Consider the following 16,281-nt stretch of genomic DNA (forward strand, 5'->3'; position numbering starts at 1 on the left):
GCTCATGCCTATAATCCCAGCTACTCAGGAGGCTGAGGCAGGAGAATTGCTTGAACCCAGGAGGAGAAGGTTACAGTGAGCCAAGATAGCACCACTGCACTTCAGCCTAGGTGACAGAAAGGACTCTGTCTCAAAAAAAAAAAAAAAAAATTAAAACAATGCATGAATATTTTCAAACTAGCATAATAAATGTTGAGTTAATTAATCTAAGCTATTTTAGAGGATGCTTAAAATCTTAGCATATCTATAGTGCAGAAGAATGTTTTAGTGCAAATCAGCATGGATCTTCATATTCTTTTCCATGGAAAGATTCAAGCCCCTATAGGGTTAGCTCCACTTGGTGCCATATTTCATTAGCAGTGTGGTAGCATTCTATCTCTACATCCACAAATAGGATAGAAAGCTTTGGCAAATACACTGAGGCTAATGAGACACATGATGAAAGGTTAATTTAACATGGTACAAGGCTTTAATCATCAATGTGAAAAATGCCTTCCCATCCAAGTATTGACCTGAGAAAAGATTTCTTCTCATTATGGCTAGGCTAAAAATCAGGATTAAAGCATTAGTAGATTATTATCATTCATGTGGACCAATTTTACTAAAAAGCCAGCCTATGCATATGCACACAACTAAAATGAAAACTTATGGCATTGAAAGCATCAATAAAATTATATTTACAGAAAATTTTAGACTTCAGACAAATACACACCTGGATGCTTACTCAGTCAGGGTTATTGTAATATTGAAAATTAATCTGTCCCATGACATATAATATACAGCCTGACTCTCTGATCTATGAATTCAGGAAATGGACTGACAACATTTTTAGGTAAAACTTTCTGAAGTTTTTCCAACTTGAGTTGTGTGCAATTCTAGGGATTCTGCATACTTCGTTTTAGATTCTTTTTTTGAAACACATTTTCATGATTTTTGAAATAAAAATATACATACTTTAAAGGAGAGAGTTCATACAAACTCTCAAGTTAAGTACTTGTACAACCTTTCTTGTGCATATACATGTATAAAACAATATTATCAAATAGATGTTATTTTCTGCCTGCCTTTGATACATTTCCATAAGATACATAAGTAGTATGTTCAAATACAACAGCCATTCACACTCACAGGAAAGAAAAAGCATTGCTGAGAGGCCATGAATTACTGTGTTCAGGAAGGCACTGAGGAGGCTTCCTAGACCAGATAAAATTTGGCTACAGTTATGTTATGTCACATATACATTATGTGACAATGAAGCAATATTAAGAAAGAAGAACCCACCAATTACTCAAGTTCAAAGACAAAAATAAGTGTTAGCTTTAAAGTTAGAAACTGAAAAGTGCCAGAATTTTCTAACTGCACAATCTAAAAGTCAATCCATGGTTGCCTGCTAATGAAGCCACCACTGGGTTTCATATAATTAATATCAAATTGTCTTTGAATGAAAAAATAAAATAGTTGCAACATTCCTTTACACAGACATGCATTGTGAACAGTCTGTCTTTAAACCATAGTATTAGGACAGACTTCCCATGTAGAAGAGATGATTAATTATGTTTTGGGTTGGGTGTCCTCTTTATTTTCTTTTCTCTCGGGCTAGAAGAGCTTTGGTTTCTATAATTACTTCTCATTTATCTCTAGCTAAATGTGGGTGAATTTTTCTATTAATTAAATTTGAATTCACTCTAATTGGTAAGTTTAAAACAATGACAGGAATAAATTATAGCACATATTGTAACCCAAATAAGGCTGAGTAAAACAGATATATTATGTGACAATGGAGCAATATTAAGAAAGAAGACCCCACACTTACTCAAGTTCAAAGACTAAAATAAACTGTAGCATTCTGTTAAATTAAAAAATAAGGATTCTCTTGTATTAGGCAAATTTTTGGAAGAAGCCTTTGAGGGCTACCACTTATAGAATCAAAGACAATTTTCCTACACAGAGGAGAAAAAGAAGACTCATTGAAGTCTCCAAATTATGATTTTTAATAATTTATTTGGCTTAGTTATATATAATCAATTTATTCACTGTTGATTTCTAAATATAAAAACATATGTAGATAGAAAAAAAAGACTATCAGGGACTTCATGAAGCCATTGTTTTTGATTAAGGAAGGTGTGGTACCTATTCTGCTTAAGTGCCCCTGTTGTATGAATTTTGCATCAATGTTTGCTGATTTATTTCCTCCATTCGTGAAGCAGGAAGAGATACCTATCAGTAAATATCAGTATACATTTCCCATTTCCTTCTCTCTCCACACTCAGAAGAAAATAATTTTAAAACTCAGCTTCACATTTTAAAACATATTGAATTATAAAACTTTTAATACAGGAAAATCCCTCAGAAATTCTCCAGCCTGGTTCCTTCATTTCACAGATGAGTAATCAGTTGCTCTGGGAGAAGATGTTATCTGCCTAAGGTCACTTAGCTGATAGGAAATCTAATTTGCAACTAATGACAAATGTGTGCTCTTTCACACCAAGCACTTGTGGAGATTTTTTTTTCTTCTTGTCAGTGATATAGGTGAACACAATTTTATAAAACTTGCAGATAAACAGAAACTGGAAGATCTAATGTGTTAGAAATGATAAAATAGGAGTTCAAAGAAGGTTGGCAAGTTAGAGACACAGAAAATGGCAAAATAAAATTTAATAGACATAGGTACAGAATTCTCCTCATGCACATGCACACATGCACACATTCCTCACATGCTTAGTTATGGGATGAAGAAGGTCCATCTTGTGAAGAACATGTACAAGGGCAACTAGTTGTCAAAAGAATAGTTTAAGTGGGTTTCATGAATCCAAGCTCAGTGTCTGCTGTATTGAAGGCAACGGTCTGCTTCATTTGGTTTAGAGACAGAAGACTTGTGCTAAAGTCCAAATGCTGACACAACTGTGAGTATTATCTGGGTATCATCTGTGATTTTTTTATCATGTATTCCTCCAACACTAGATCATAAGAGGTATAAGAGCGGTGCCGTTCTTGCTGTATTCTCTCCTATATCCTAAGATTTTGTGCTGAGCCAGACATACAGTAGTCACTCAATTAATACTTGTTAAATAAATTATTAAGGTAATGCAACTTATCCTCTCTGAGCCCCAGTTTCTTCATTTATAAAATTAAGAACCTACTGTTGTGAAAGTAGTCTGGAAACTCCAAAGTGCTATGGAAATATAAGCAATTACTGCTGACACTGAGAGATGCTACCAATAATACCTAAAGAATCTGAAACAACTCAGCCTGGAAAGCTAAGATAAGCAGAATAGTGCTGTCTCCAAATATTTGAAGAACTATAAGATATTGGACCCATTTTTGTATGTAGTTCCAGAGGAGCAGATGGTGACCACTGTCTAGACAGATGTGTCTCAATATAAGGACACCATCTGTAATGTTAATAATTAGAATGTATCCTGTAATTTTCTCTTTATCTTTGGAAACCAGTTGAGATCCAGAGTCTCTCACTGGGAGGTTTAAAGCCTAGAGCAGCATTGGTGCTAGAGCCAGGAGGGGTAATGATTTAATCTTGAACCAATTCATCACATGCCAATCTCAATGCTTTAGTTAGCTCTTATAGGCATTTAACGTGGCCAGAGGAGTGAAGGAGGTCATGTTGGTTTGGAAGCCCTGTCTACCACAACTCCTGCACCACCCCATCCCCTGAGTACTTTGATGTCACCACCAGTGGAAATGTTTAAACAGTCGTGAATATGCATGATAGAATCTTGCATTGGATAAAGAGTGGATCTTTGAATTTCAAGGTCATATTCAACTGAATATAAGCTAGAGAAATGGGAACTTTTGAAGGTGATGATGAATACATGAGCTTAAAAAGGATTGGAAAGGGCCGGGTGCGGTGGCTCTTGCCTGTAATCTCAGCACTTTGGGAGGCTGAGGCAGGTGGATCACCTGAGGTCAGGAGTTCAAAACCAGTCTGACCAACATAGTGAAACCCTGTCTCTACTAAAAAATACAAAAATTAGCCAGGGGTGGTGGCAGGTGCCTGCAATCCCAACTACTCTGAAGGCTGAGGCAAGGAGAATTGCTTCAATCTGGGAGGCAGAGGTTGCAGTGAGCAGAAATCATGCCATTGCCCTCCAGCCTGGGTGACAAGAATGAAACTCCGTCTAAAAAAAAGAAAAAAAAAAAAAAAGAAAAGGATTGTGAAGAAGAGATACTAACTCCTCTTTTTGCTTCTCTGAAGTAGAGAAAACAGAGTTTAGGCTACGATTTATATTGACTATGTGTCCCAACTTCATAAAAATCAATACATACAATTCTCTGTAGGAAGTAAAAATAATTGCAGATTAACACAGTTTATATATTAATCACATCAGTTCATAAATATAATGCATATACATGAAAACACACACAAAATGCATAAATAAATTACATAGAACAGTTCTTAATTTACTTATTTTCATTTTGGCACTTGTGTGACCTTGATTGTCAAGTGCATTAACCTACAGAAAACAGAGATTTGATGAACCTTGAGTCCATTTAGAACCTGTCTTCTCTGCTAGAAAAAGAGAATGTATGTTTTTAGAAAAACATTTGGCCCACAGATGATATGAGAAAAAGCTTTTCCCATTTAAATAGCTGCTATTTTTATAAATGGAACCATATCAACTTTCCATAAGGAGAAAACACACTCTTGTGAAGAGCCGAGAAATTCTGGGGTGCATGTGTGCGTCTGTGCTGGAGTTGCCAAGTAGTTTTCCCTTACATTTAAGCAACATAACTTAGGAAAGAGAAGAGATGCACTTAGAGTTATTTCCCTGTCCTGTGCAGGTTAGTATAGCAGAGTGGAAGTCTTAAGGGAAGATAAGGAGCCTGGGGGAAAAGTGTAATTATGCCTGAAGGATTTCCTGGGTGTCGGTAGGTAATGTGAAATGAAATTGGGAAGGTGAGGAGGCTGCGTTCCCCTGATGCCAGTGTGTGCTTTCATTTGATATTAATAGTCACTGAGCCAAGGGGAAAACATCTTTACTTTTCAAAATAATTCATTGCTATCAATTATACACATGAGCTAGAATGTTCAGACCACGTTCACAAACTTCCCAATTAGAAACACTGTATATCTGAAAGTAATTATAAAATATATTATATGGCAATGTTTTTCCAACATAAAGAAAAATTCATGAAAGCGTTACACATGCTCTGAAATTCAAAGCCAATCTAGTCAACAGGGACTACCTTCTACAGATTCATTTTCTTCTTCATGTGGTGCATTTATGAGTTCCATTAACATAGATGAAAATTACACACAGGTATCCAGAAAAGACATCTGAGGCCTTCCACACTTCACATTATTATCAGTGGGAATATCAGAGGGCAGTTTTCTTTCTGCATCATCTCTCTCTGAGTGAAAACTTGTTATTTAACTGCATTTGTCAGCTAATCAGCCAGAACGTGAAGGTATTAAAATTTAGAACTGGCCTCTGCAAAGGTAGACGTCCTGTGAAACACCAAAATGAAAATTGCCTGGTGTTATGATGACCACCTTAACTTGAAGCCATAACCATTAGGATGCATTTCTCAAGACAGCGTACAGGGCACACTGTACGCTGTGTGGAACTATGGATTATCACGCTGTGATAATCACTGGAACTGTATTTTCTTCTAAAGCTTGCCATTCAGGGACTCCATCTTCAGTTCTGGGACAACAGGCTAAGTCCCCTTTCAATTTGTCAAATCAGTGTCAGATCTCAGCTGGCAAAACGCAGCCTTTGAGGCTGTCCCCTTCAAAATGCAGAAGAAGGCCACAGTTCCAGCCAGAGTCATAGAAAGGCAAGAAGAGCATAAGAAAATCGCAGCTGCAGAACAAAACCCATGCTTTTTCCAAAGCACATTCCAGTGCTGAGATCTGGTCACATGAAACATGTTCTATACCTACTCTTTTGAGTGTTCTGGTCATTTCTAGCAATTCTGTCTTAGTACATTCGGTATTCTTTGTACATTCAAAATACTGTGAATTGGGTGGCTTCTAAACAACAGAAATTTATTTCTCACAGTTCTGGAGACTGGGAAGTTCAAGTTCAAGGCACTGACAAATTCAGGTTTTGGCGAGGGCTTCCATTTCATAGGCAATGCCTTCTTGCTGTGTCTTCACATGGTGGAAAGGTCAAGGGGTGTCTCTCAGGCCTTTTTTAAAATGAAGTTGTTAATCCCATTCATGAAGGCTTCACTCTCATGACCTAATCATTTCCCAAAGACCTTTGCTATTTGGCTTCTAATTACAGCTATTTCAAAAGGAAAGGTGTATCTTTTCAGGCTTTCTATAGAGCTATTATCTGAATGTTTTATTCCCCCAAAATCCATATGTTGTAATAGTAATCTCGAAGAGGATGGTATTAGAAGGTGGGGCCTTTGGCGAGTACTTAGCATTTGTCTCATCTTTTCATCTAACATCTGAATCCCTGGCCCTAAGCACCATCGTTTCGTAGCCCCTCTTCTACTTAGACTTCTCTTGATGGGAGTCAGTGCAAACTTCTTTTGTTACAAAAAGGTTGTATTCTGCCACTAGTGAGTAACGGAGTAAGAGTCATTAAGAATGGCCATTTGTTAAGATGCCAGCCTTTGTTAGGCAGCCTGGTAATATCATAATTGGCAAAATTCAGAAGCTGATGTGAGAGCTAGCATAACTATGTTACACTCCAGGACTGTCACCAAAGCCCAGGTTTGACATCTGAATTTAACTGACACTGTTTGCCTGCTTGGAGGCTGTCCTTTCATTGTGTCGCTAACTGCAAATGAGAATGACTCCCTGAGGGAAGCCTTTGGGATCACAAATACATAAACATCTGGGAATCAAATCTCTTTCAATTACATTAATTATCTTCTACATGCAGGAGAAAGTTTTGAATATAAAATAACATTATTTTAATCTCAAGGTTAGAGAGAGATTTTAAACTTCCTTTAAACCCCAAATGCCCTTTAAGATCGCAGAAGGGAAGAATCTGTCCTGGGCAAAGTGGCTCAGATCTGTAATCTTAGCACTTTGGGAGGCTAAGGTGGGTAGATCACCTGAGGTCAGGAGTTTGAGACCAGACTGACCAACGTGGTGAAACCCCATCTCTACTGAAAATACAAAAAATTAGCTGAGTGTATGGCGGGCGTCTGTGATCCCAGCTACTCTGGAAGCTGGGGCAGGAAAATTGCTTGAATCCGGGAGGTGGAGGTTGCAGTGAGCTGAGATCGCACCATTGCACTCCAGCCTAGGCAAAAAGAGTGAGTATCTGTCTCAAAAGAAACAAAACAACTGTTGGTGGGAGTGTAAATTAGTTCAACCATTGTGGAAGACAGTGTGGCGATTCCTCAAGGACATAGAAATAGAAATTCCATTTGACCCAGCAATCCCATTACTGGGTATATATCCAAAGGATTAAAAATCATTCTACTATAAGGACACGTGTACACGAATGTTCATTGCAGCACTGTTTACAATAGCAAGGACCTGGAACCAACCCAAATGCCCATCGACGATAGACTGGATAGGGAAAATGTGGCACATATACACCATGGAATATTATGCAGCCATCAAAAACGATGAGTTTGGGTCCTTTGTGGGGACGTGGATGAACCTGGAAACCATCATTCTCAGCAAACTGACAGAGGAGCAGAAGATCAAACACTGCATGTTCTCACTCATAGGCGGGTGTTGAACGATGAGAGCACATGGACACAGGGAGGGGAGCACTACACACTGGGGTCAGTTGGGGGGAAATAGGGGAGGGACGGTGGGGGGTGGGGAGCTGGGACGGGATAGCAGGGGAAGAAATGCCAGATGTAGGTGATGGGGAGGAAGGCAGCAAATCACACTGCCACGTATGTTCCTATGCAACAATTTTGCATGTTCTTCACATGTACCCCAAAACCTAAAATGCAATAAAATAAATAAATGGGGAAAAAAAAAAAAAAACACACAAAGAGGCGAAGAATCTATATGCATACTGCAATGAAATTGTTATTTAACATATGCAGGGAAGCACATCCTTGAACAACTTCATTAGAGTGCCTGGTAAATCAAATGGTTGGGATACTTCCTTCAGTCAATGAGGCAAAGAAAGTCTGGGCTGCCAAATTATTTGCTATGTGGTTCTAATGTTATTCTACCCAATTGGCACTGTCTGCCTAGACTAGCTTAGTGTTCAATACAGTTCATTTCTGTTGATCTATTTTTTTTTGAAATCTTACTCACATTCTTCTCATCTGAAGATACCCATTGCCATCGCTAAGCCAGCCTATCGTCCACCTCTTGCCAGTACAACCCACACCATGTGAATGTTGCAGCAGCACTTCCATCGTGGTTCTCCTTGTGTAAGTAGCTCACCTATTGGAGCAAGCCTAAACCTCCCTCACCATGCCTCAGCTTACAGCTGATGGTCTTCTCTGCCATTCCTGCAGGCAGCCTCTTCCTGGCAGTCAGGCAGGGCTCCTTGCTGAATGATCTATACAGTACACTCACTGGCACGTGTTTTGCTTTTACCTATGCTATGGTCACTGACTGTAACGTCCTTCTCCTCCTCTCCTGCTTCCCATGATCAATTGTCATGCTCAAGGTCCTCTTGGGTTCTGCCCCATCTGGCCCTTTTGGCCTACATAATCTCTCTCCGTCTCTAAGTAGTGTTTATTAGATGATAGCATGGGCTTTGCTATGGTTGTGTGTTCTTATGTGCATGTGTGAATATATATGTATCTATAGATAGACACTGTAATTTTTTCAAGAAAACAGCTTTTACTTGTTTTGTTCAAAATATCTGAGACCAGTTGTTTTTGTCTGTTTTTTTTTAGAAAAAAACTGACATCCAGGGAGAGCATGACACAGTCCCCACTATTACACACTACGCAGCCAAGTGAGTTTCCCACATTTGGGGAAATCATGGGAGTCAGCGTATCAGAATGTAATGGGTAAGCCCACCTTGGGAAAAACCACTTTCATGATCACACCATCTCCCCTGCCAGGTGAGACCAGTCTTTGAATTTCACTGTTTTCATAAAATATGCCTAACAAACAAGGATTTGTTATATTCTACCTCACTTCTAGTGAGATCGATCACTTCACAAAGTAAGTGGCTGAAATGTCCCAGATGTCAAAGCTCCATGCTATCTGCCCTCCCTGGCCTCCTAATCCTGAATTACTTGGCTATCTCACCTCCCCTTATCTTTATGTGATAATAAAGAATCATTTGAAAAGGCCAGACGGTGCAGCTGGGATCAAAAGTCAGGCAGACAAATATGTCACGTGTTCATATTAACTACAATACAGGTTCCTCCCTAATTTGGAAATCAGAATATCGTTTCACAATAGCCAAAAGCCAACAGCAAACCGACACTGAAAGCCTAGTAAGGTTCACTTCTTTCACGGTATTAATATTTCGGTGACTAAGACACATTTCCAAGAAATAACAATTAAGGGGAACATGTAATTTAACAGTATTTTTAAGTAAAACTATTGCATGTTTAAATTTATATAAATTCCATTTTGAAATATTTCTCGAAATGCAAACAACACATAAATGACGTATGAATCAATGAATTTGCATACATCTAATCTGAAGCTATAAATATTTGGGGTTTAAACTATTGATCTGAATATTGCACTCAAAACTCTACTATCATCATTATCTTAATATGTTCATATTAGGTCCAATGGTAATTTTACTTTTTTTTTTTTTTTTTTTTGAGACAGAGTTTTGTTCTTGTTGCCCAGGCTGGAGTGCAATGGCACAATCTTGGCTCACCGCAACCTCTGCCTCCTGGGTTCAAGCGATTCTCCTGCCTCAGCCTCCCGAGTAGCTGGGACTACAGGTATGTGCCACCAATCCCAGCTTATTTTGTAGTTTTAATAGAGATGGGGTTTCTCCATATTGGTCAGGCTGGTCTCGAACTCCTGACCTCAGGTGGTCCACCTGCCTCGACCTCCCAAAGTGCTGGGATTACAGGTGTGAGCCACCATGCCTAGCCAATTTGACATTTTTAATGTGTCCCAATGGTAAAACATTTTGACTATTATATTTACAAAAGGAACAACTAGCGCCCTATTTTCTAGCAAATAATAATGTTACATAGAATCACTGAGAGAAACTGTATGGACCATGTGTTCCTCTAGCAATTTTTTCTTGGACAAATTTAAGTTGTATCTTTTTATTTTCAGTAAGTATCACACCCTGAAAAACCTCCTTTCTCTGTGATTCTGTGGTAAAGGCATCAAGGGCATAGACTCTGAAATCCAATGGTCCCAAATTCAGATTTTGATTCAGCTACTTCTTAACTGAGTGGCACTGGGAAATTCACTTAGTATCCCTGAGTGTCAGTTTGGGTACCTGGAATGGATAGAGTGGTGGCGGTACAATACTTACTATTTACAGTTGAAATTTGGCTCAAATAAATAATTATTAATAAGGTGCCTCGTTTGTTGGATTGCTAGACCTGCCAGTACTAGCTAAAGGGAAAACAAGTTGTAAAATACTACAAACCGTGTGGAGTTAGAAAGGCACCCTTGGTTCCTTTGCTACCCTCTGTCTTTTGAAGGTAGTTGTTGTTCAGAGGATCTCAGCAGCCAGAAATACGGCTGCTGATTTTATAATTTTCCAGCAGGCTCTTGTGAATCACCATATGCTTTAATTTTTTTTCTAAGAAATTCTGGCAGCTTTAAAAAAATGAATTCACTATGCCAGTGCCAATCCAAAGATGTCAATCTACAACTTAATGCCTTTGCTACTTTTATTCTTCAACATGAAGTCAAAATCTCCACCATTGGCTTGTCATGGCCAATGTCTTTGTCTAAATGACACTGTGTATTTTCTCTTTGAAGTCGGGTGGGGAAAGGGGTGGTGCACTTGACATGTCTTTATTCTTTTTCTTTTTTTCTTTAAGAAACCCTTATTAAACCTTTAAGACAGTGCTTTTTCCAACTCTCTTCAAACTTTGAAGGATCTTTGTGCAGTTCACCCAAAACACAACTCATCGCACAGCACTGATACACAGGCTATGGGGCAGGGGAGATCACGGGCACGGAGAAGCGCAATGCAGGGGTTTAACAAGCATTTCTTTAACTGAATTTAGGAACTCTTACTTTCCTCCAAAGCAGATGGTTCCTTGCTCTAAGATCTCCAGTGTCTTCCCACAGCCAGTAGACCTGCATAGACTTCCCACCGCTCTGCCTCTATTCTGTGTGTGTGCCATGTCTGCTACACGTGTCCATCTTCCTAATGATCCTCGCATATGCCACTCATGGCCACCTCACGGTTCTTACACTTGCTGTCCACCCCACATGCTTTCCCTTACCAAGCATCTTTCCATGGCATGCTCTCCCTGCTCTCTCTCTTTCTGTCACTCATTTCAGTTAAGGATGTGTGCCCCTTGAGCCTTCCCAAATTCATCTTGCCATTCTTTTATTCTACTCTATTTTATTTCAAAGAGTTTATCACTGCCTGAATTTCTGTGTATTTTTAGTTCAGGGTTTCTTCCACTAGTCTTCTTTCCACTAGTCTCTGGCCTCAGGAAGACTGGATGTTGTCTTTTTACTACTGTATCCTCAGCATCAGAGCAGTGCCTAACCATGATAGAAAGTCAAAGACTAAATGAATACATGAGTGTCATGCATATATAGAATAGTGGACTTTCCCTGGTTATATTTTCTAAAAAAGCAGGAAAGACTCAGGAGCTAGCATGGTATATGGCAGAGCCCTGACGTAGTTCCTTTAACTGTATTGTCTCATTTAATTATTATTATGGAGTATCTTTCATTCTCATTTTAGAGCTGAAGGCTCTGATTTTAGAATTTAAATTGCCCAATCTAAAGTTGTCTAATCTAAAGATATACACTTAGAAAGTGACTGCCAGCATTTAAGCCCTGGGTTTTAGATTCCAAATTTGATAATTTTGTCTCTACATAACACAGATGTAAAATAGTTTTTAAAGAAGCTTAGTGAGTTTACAGACTTTGCTGATTTTTAGTTAAGTGGTTAATATTACAAGGTAATTGATTCAGCAGCTGGGATAAGAGAAATAATTAAATGAATGTTTACATAAGCAATGAGCCAAACCAGCAATTGACTCAATAAAGCCTACTATGCTTACATTTTTCTCTGGCTCTCTGTCTTTCCAGCTTCCCTTGGATAAAGTTACCCCTTAAAATTCAGTACACGTTCTTTTTGGTCTATAAAGAGCTTATTCTTTTTGATGACTTCATAACCTTAATTTTGCATTTCTATGACTGACCTTCAGTTTGAATTCCATCCTGTCTCCTAATGTCTAGTGAATATTCTCACTTTGGGTTCTTTTTGTTATATACTCAAAGTCAATATTACTCTGTGTCCCCATCTGGCTCCTTGTCCTAAATTTTCGCTTCCAGGTGCTAAGCATTAGCCATATTTAATTACGTGGCCAAATAATTGCTGTATCCTATACTTTCTTAAATTATGCCTATATCTTGTATTTATATCAAATTTACTATTTTCACCGCCAGTATATTTCAAATACATGTGCACTCATACCTCAATTGCTACAATAGCTGCTTTTTTGTTTCTTTGTTTTTTAGTTTTTACTTTTAAGTTCACAGGTACATGTACAGGTTTGTTACGTAGGTAACCTTGTGTCATGGGTGTTTGTTGTACATATTATTTCATCACCAAGTATTAAGACTAGAGCCCATTAGCTACTTTTTCTGATTCTCTCCCTCCTCCCACCTTTCACCCTCTGAAAAGCCTCAGTGTCTGACTGTTCCCCTCAGTGTCTGCTGTTTCCCTCTGTGTGTCCATGAATTCTCATAATTTGGCTCCCACTTATAAGAGAGAACATGTGGTATTTGGTTTTCTGTTCCTGCATTAGTTTGCTGAGGATAATGGCCTCCAACTCCATGCATGTTCCTGCAAAGAACATTACCTCATTCTTTTTCATGGCTGCATAGTATTCTGCCGTGTATGTGTACTACATTTCTTTAACCAACTTACAACTGATGGGCATTTAGGTTGATTACATGCCTTTGCTCTTGTGAATAGTGCTGCAATGAACATACACCTGCATGTGCCTTTATAATAGAACAATTTATAATCCCTGTGGTAATGGGATTGCTGAGTCAAATGGCATTCCTGTCTTTAGGTCTTTGCGGAATTGTCACTCTGTCTTCCACAATGGTTGCACTAACTTACACTCCCACCAACAGTGTATAAGCATTTTTTTTTTCTCCACAACCTCGCCAGCCTCTGTTATTTTTGACTTTTTAGTAATAGCCATTCTGATTGTTGTTAGATGGTATCTCACTGTGGTTTTGATTTACATTTCTCTAATGATCAGAAATGTTGAGCTTTTCTTCATATGATTGTTGGCACATGTATGTCATCTTTTGGAAAGTATTTGCTCATGTCCTTTGCCCACTTTTTAATGCCATGGTTTTTTTTCTTGTAAATTTTAAGTTCTTTATAGCTGCTAGATATTAGACCTCTGTTGAATGTATAGTTTGCAAACATTATCATCCATTCTCTATGTTGCCTGTTTCCTCTGTTGATAGTTTCTTTAGCTGGGCATAAGCTCTTAAGTTCAATTAGATCCTATTTGTCAATCTTTGCTTTTGTTGTAACTGCTTTTGGCATCTTTGTCATGAAATCTTTGCCTTTGCAGACACTGTCCTAAATGGTACTGCCTAGGTCACCTTCTTTGGTTTTTACAGTTTTGCATTTTACATTTAAGTCTTCAATCCATCTTGAGTTAATTTTTGTATATGGTGCAAGAAAGGGGCCCAGTTTTAATCTTCTGCATATGGGTAGCCAGTTATCCCAGCACCATTTATTGACTAGGGAATCCTTTCTCCATTACTTTTTTTTTTTTGGTTATGGTTGTCAAAGTTCAGATAGTTGTACATGCACATGTGCAATCTTATTTCTGATTCTCTATTCTGTTCCATTGGTCTCTGTGTCTGTTTTTGTACCAAAGCCATGCTGTTTTGGTTACTGTAGCCCTGCAGCAGCTTCTTGATTGATCTGTCTGTTTCTTGTTTTCCCTATTATAATTTATCTGGTACATTAGTACCAAATCGATATTCCTTAAAGTTTTTTCAGCAAGTCATGCCCACAAAGTTTTAACACCACAGCTTGGAAGTAGCTATCTACAATGTGGTCCTGACAGACCTTTTGATCTTAACTTCTATTCCTTAACATCTTCCAGTTCAGAGAAGTCCTCTAAATATGTCCTACTCATTTTTGCTGCCAGAACATTTGCTACATTATGATCATTTTGGGGAATATAGTTTCTTCTTCTCTCAATTTATTCAGATTCCACAAGGCTCTGCTAATGAACCAGCTTCATGAAGCCATTTCTGATTGCGTTGTCACATTGCTCAATTCTATTAGCAGGAAACACCATTAACATATTTATGCTCCAGGGAGCAAATTTCTTGTTTATGTTCTAATATTACCCTTTCTTCCATTTAGATTTTAGTCTCATGTAAAGTTTAATTGATGTCATTCTGAAGATTATTTAATTATTTCAATGCTTGAATTTTAACATGTACTGAACATAATCTTCCCATTTCCCACCTATGCGTCCATTCCCATCTAATCTTTCTCTTGTTGCACTTGTCAATTTTACCCCTGGTTTTCTGGGCCAGCATGTATTTATTAAACACTTGCTACGTGTCTTGTCTTGTTTAAGACAATAGGCATGCAGTGTTGAACGAATTAGACTTGATCTTTGCCTTGGGGCCTCACTCATATCATTGTTCATGCAATCTGTGGGACCAAGAGAGAAGTATCAGATGGTAAGGTGGCTGTAACAGTAGGCTAGTGAGGTCATGAAAGGGGCTCCAGCCATCGAGTTCATGTATAGTTCCCAGGATCACTTCTAGCTTTATTTATACTGTTCCACATGAAGGGAAACAACCAACCCCACATCTGCTAAAATGTGTTCAGTGTCTTCTCACATTGTCTCCTGGATACTCTATCTGAGCAGAATGAGAAGTGCAGTCATTAAATCTGACACATAAAAGCACATCTCTTCCAAATACAATGCATACACAGATGTGACATTGGTGTATCTTTAGTTTTAATATTTCTAAAATTATATATAGATATGTAAATTATTCAAAGGCAGAGAGCATGCCTTTTCTCTGCTTTGTAGAGAATATTTGCAGTAAGGGTTAGCAACCCCAGCTGATGATGACAGCCTCTATTTAAATATCCAACGTTTCAAAGCCTACCTTCTCTCAACGTTAAGAAAACAAAAAATAAAGCAAAAGCAATGAGAAATTATAAAATAAAACAATATTACCTAAGTGCTAGGAAACTTGCTGTATATAGGTTTTGCAGCTCTAAATGTCATTTTAAGCCATTCTTCATATTAGTAACTGGGTATTACAAGTTAAACTTTAAGTTTAAACTAAGATACATTATCTATCTATCTATTATCGATATCTATCTATCTTTAAAATAAGATACATTATGTATTGTAAACTTATTCTATTATCAAGATAGTATTATATGTGTTTAGAGGGCTTTTTCCCTTCCATAAATCATTTTTTAGTCTTTTCTAGGGGGTAGAGAGAATCAAGTGTAAGGAGTATTGAAGATTCATTTATAGTACTTCCTTTCTGCTATCAGTGTATTCTTAATGTTCTATAATAACTCTATGGACCCTACTCCCCATGTTTTAGGACATCAAGTGATCACTGCATCTTGCCCAAGTTTTATTGTTACCTGCCATGAACTGAACTTGACATAAGATTAATCCATGCTCCTAAAGACCCTTCTTTGCCATCTGGCACACACCCCGAGTCAGTGTCCAGGAGCCTGGCAGATAGAACCAGCCACTGGATGTCACCCTTTCTCTATACCAACCAACAGAGCTGGCTGCTCACAACCACCACCAAAGTGCCTATTGCTTGTCTGATGTGCTGGGAATGAGGCACCAGCTCACAGATTAGACCACATCTTCTACCTCATCTCACAGAATTCTAAAAGAACTCGTCTTCACTAGGTCTGTCTGCCATCATGAACTACCTGTTCTGTTTTGTTTTCTCCCATTTACCTATGAAAACAGCGATTTTTACATAGGCAAAGACTTAATTATTTGCATAGAGATTTCTGATGATGCTTGACGATGAAGAGAAAATACTTTTGTATTAGTTTTCTAGGGTTGTCATAATAAAATATAACAGTGGGAGGGGGGGGGGGGGGGGAGGCTAAATAACAGAAAGGTCTTTCCTCACAGTCTAAGAAAGTCTAAGGTCTACGGAAGTCTAAGGTCTATAAAAGTCTAAGGTCTACAGAAGTCTAAGGT

The 16,281-nt window shown here is 38.3% G+C and overlaps 1 protein-coding gene and 1 non-coding gene across 5 annotated transcripts in view; both read right to left on the reverse strand.

The window, feature by feature from the left end:
* The window catches only part of FGF14 (fibroblast growth factor 14), a 689,306-nt gene that overhangs the window by 52,182 nt on the left and 620,843 nt on the right, over positions 1 to 16,281 (reverse strand). The window lies entirely within an intron of this gene.
* LOC116528938 lies at positions 8,815 to 8,978 on the reverse strand. The gene has a single exon (XR_004259296.1). It is a non-coding gene; the product is annotated as a U1 spliceosomal RNA (small nuclear RNA).

The sequence above is a fragment of the Sapajus apella genome, unplaced genomic scaffold, assembly GCF_009761245.1.
Source record: "Sapajus apella isolate SASKATOON/1434 unplaced genomic scaffold, GSC_monkey_1.0 scaffold60, whole genome shotgun sequence".
Taxonomy (NCBI): domain Eukaryota; kingdom Metazoa; phylum Chordata; class Mammalia; order Primates; family Cebidae; genus Sapajus; species Sapajus apella.